The 3639-nt window shown below is 46.1% G+C and overlaps 1 protein-coding gene across 1 annotated transcript in view; it reads left to right on the top strand.

The window, feature by feature from the left end:
- The window catches only part of NPEPPS (aminopeptidase puromycin sensitive), a 105111-nt gene that overhangs the window by 32322 nt on the left and 69150 nt on the right, over positions 1 to 3639 (top strand). The window lies entirely within an intron of this gene.

Below are 3639 nucleotides of genomic sequence, written 5' to 3'. Positions count from 1 at the left end.
TAGAGACGGGGTTTCACCATGTTGACCAGGATGGTCTCAATCTCTTGACCTCGTGATCCACCCGCCTCGGCCTCCCAAAGTGCTGGGATTACAGGCGTGAGCCACCGCGCCCGGCCTAATTTTCTTGCTCTTTTTTCAAAGAACTAACCATTGCTTTGTAGATCTAGTTGACTATTCTTTCCTTATTTCCTTCTATTTCCTTTGGGTTTACTTTGCAAGTTGTTTGTTTGTTTTTGAGACAGAATTTTGCTTTTGTTGCCCAGTCTGGAGTGCAGTGGCACGATCTCAGTTCACCACAATCTCAACCACAACCTCTATCTCCCCACAACCTCTGCTTCCAGGGTTCAAGTGATTCTCCTGCCTCAGCCTCCCAAGTAGCTGGGATTACAGTCATGCACCACTATGTCCAACTAATTTTGTATTTTTAGTTGAGATGGGGTTTCTCCATTTTGGTCTTGAACTCCCAACCTCAGGTGATCTGCCAGGTGTGCTGGGATTATAGGTGTGAGCCACCACGTCCGGCAAGTTTTTTTTGGGAGACAGAGTCTTGCTCTGTTGCCCATGCTGGAGTGCAGTGGTGCAATCTTGGCTCACTTCTGCCTTCTGGCTTCAAGCGATTCTCCTGCCTCAGCCTCCCAAATAGCTAGGATTACTGGCACGTGCCACCAGGCCCAGCTATTTTTTATATTTTTGGTAGAGATGGGCTTTTACTATATTGGTCAGGTTGCTTTCAAGCTCCTGACGTCAAGTGATCTACTCGCCTTGGCCTTGAAAATTGCTGGGATTACAGGCATCAGCCACCGTCACCGTACCTGGTTTACGTTGAAGATTTAAAAAAACTTCATGGCCGGGCTCAGTGGCTTACGCCTGTAATCCCAGCACTTTGGGAGGCTGAGGTGGGAGGATTGCCTGAGCTCAGGAGTTCAAGACCAGCCTGGGCAACACGGTGAAACCCTGTCTCTGCTAAAACACAAAAAATTAGCTGGGCATGGTGGCCTGTGCCTGTAGTCCTAGCTACCTGGGAGGCTGAGGCAGGAGAATTGCAAGAACCTGGGAGGCGGAGGTTGTGGTGAGCCGAGATGGTGCCACTGCACTCCAGCCTGGGTGACAGAGCGAGACTTGGTCTCAAAAAAACAAAAAAAAACAAAAAAAAACAAACTTAGGCTGATCCCAGTGTAGTGGTGTTTACAACTCATTGATCATAGAGTTGCAGATTTTTTAATTCCTTCTCCACACCCACTGCTTCATTGACTACCCTGAAAAAAAAAAACCAAAAAACAAGCATTAGTCTTGAGATGGATGTTTGGCTTATTACTTTTTAGTCCTTCTTTCTAGTGTATTCATTTAATTTATAAATTTTCATCCTAAAAATCTACTGTTTTTAGCTGCATCCCACACTTTCTTTGGTTTGTTCGTTTGGGGGAAATTCTCCAGGCTGTAGTTATGGTTATTGTTCCTTGCTGCTGCTTCTTTCCCCTTTTGCTTGATAGCTTTGTGAGAGTACATGTAATGTTGACATACTATAAACTGTACATCTTAAAATATGTAATTTGATAAGTTTTGTCATAAATGCAAGCAGGATAATGAACATATTCATTGCCCCAGAACATTTCCTCATGCTCCTTTGTAATCTTTTTCTCCTCTTGCTCCTCCCCCAGGCAATCACTGATTTGATTCCATGTTTCTTTTTTTTTTTTTTGGACAGACTCTCACTCTGTCGTCCAAGCTGGAGTGCAGTGGCACTGTCTCAACTCACTGCTACCTCCATCTCCTGGGTTCAAGCAATTCTCGTGCCTTAGCCTCCCGAATAGCTGGGACTTAGGTGTGTACCACCACACCTGGTTAATTTTTTGTGGGTTTTTATTTGTATTTATTTATTTATTTATTTTTTGAGACGGAGTTTCACTCTTGTTACCCAGGCTGGAGTGCAATGGCGCGATCTCGGCTCACCGCAGCCTCCACCTCCTGGGTTCAGGCAATTCTCCTGCCTCAACCTCCTGAGTAGCTGGGATTACAGGAACGCGCCACCATGCCCAGCTAATGTTTTGTATTTTTAGTAGAGATGGGGTTTCACCATGTTGACCAGGATGGTCTCGATCTCTTGACCTCGTGATCCACCCGCCTCGGCCTCCCTAAGTGCTGGGATTACAGGCTTGAGCCACCGTGCCTGGCCTGTATTTATTTTTGAGATGGAGTCTTGCTCTGCTGCCCAGGCTGGGGTGCAGTGGATTGATCTCTGCTTACTGCAACCTCTGCCTCCCAGGTTCAAGCAGTTCTCCTGCCTCAGCCTCCTGAATAGCTGGGATTACAGGCTTGTGCCACCATTCCCAGCTAATTTTTTGTATTTTTAGTAGAAATGGGTTTTCACCATGTTGGCCAGTCTAGTCTTGAACCCCTGACCACAAGTGACCTACCCGCCTCAGCCTCCCAAAGTGCTGGGATTACAGGTGTGAGCCACCATACCTGGCCCATCTCCCCTCCTCCCGTTTTTGTTTTGAGACAGTGTCTCGCTCTGTCACCCTTGCTGAAGTGCAGTGGCAAGATGTCACCTCATTGGAATCTGTGCCTCCTGCATTCAAGGGATTCTCCTGTCTCAGCCTCCCAAGTAGCTGGAATTACAGGTGCCTGCCACCACACCTGGCTAATTTTTGTATTTTGAGAAACGGGGTTTCACTGTGTTGGCCAGGCTGATCTTGAACTGTCCTCAGGTGATCTGCCTGCCTTGGCCTCCCAAAGTGCTGGGATTATGGTCATGGGCCACCGTACCAGTGATTCCATGTTTTTTAACGTGTATTGTTTTTGTTGTTTGTTTCTTTTGAGTAGGGTCTCACTCTTGCTCAGGCTGAAGTGCAGTGGTACAATCACAGCTCACTGCAGCCCTGACCTCCTGGATGCAAGTGATCCTCCAACCTCAGCCTCTACTTTTGTAGAGATGGGGTCTTACTATGTTTCCCTGGCCTGGCTTGATCTCCAAAGCTCAAGCAATCCTCTAGCCCATCTCCCAAAGTACTGGGATTACAGGTGTGAGACACTGTCCAACTGTTTTATTTATTTATTTATGAGAGTAGCTGAGACTATAGGCGTGCGCCACCATGCCTGGCTAATTTTGTATTTTTAGTAGAGACAGGGTTTCTCCATATTGGTCAGGCTGGTCTCGAACTCCTGACCTTAGGTGATGTGCCCGCCTCAGCCTCCCAAAGTGTTGGGATAGCCACCATGCCTAGCCATTATTATTATTATTATTTTTTGAGACAAAGTGGTGTGATCTTGGCTCACTGCAACCTCTGCCTCCCAGTTCAAGCGATTCTCCTGAGTAGCTAGGATTACAGGTGCCTGCCACCACGTCTGGCTAATTTTTAAATTTTCAGTAGAGACGGGGTTTCACCATATTGGTCAGGCTGGTCTTGAACTCCTGACCTTGTGATTCTCCCGCCTTAGCCTCCCAAAGTACTGGGGTGTGAGCCACCATGCCTGGCCATTATTATTATTTTTTGCATGCTTTTCTTTATTTATGTTTGACTTTCTGACAGTATCCTGCATCTTTTTTTTCTCCTTTGTACTTTTAATCTTTTTTGTCACTGTATGTTTTATTTTGGATCTTTATTGTGATTTATCTTTCAAAATAAAAAAAAAGGATTA

Source organism: Cebus imitator, unplaced genomic scaffold (genome assembly GCF_001604975.1).
Source record: "Cebus imitator isolate Cc_AM_T3 unplaced genomic scaffold, Cebus_imitator-1.0 Scaffold228, whole genome shotgun sequence".
In the NCBI taxonomy this organism is placed as follows: domain Eukaryota; kingdom Metazoa; phylum Chordata; class Mammalia; order Primates; family Cebidae; genus Cebus; species Cebus imitator.
Note: the sequence above shows the minus strand (reverse complement) of the source record. Positions and strands in the feature narration are given on the sequence as shown.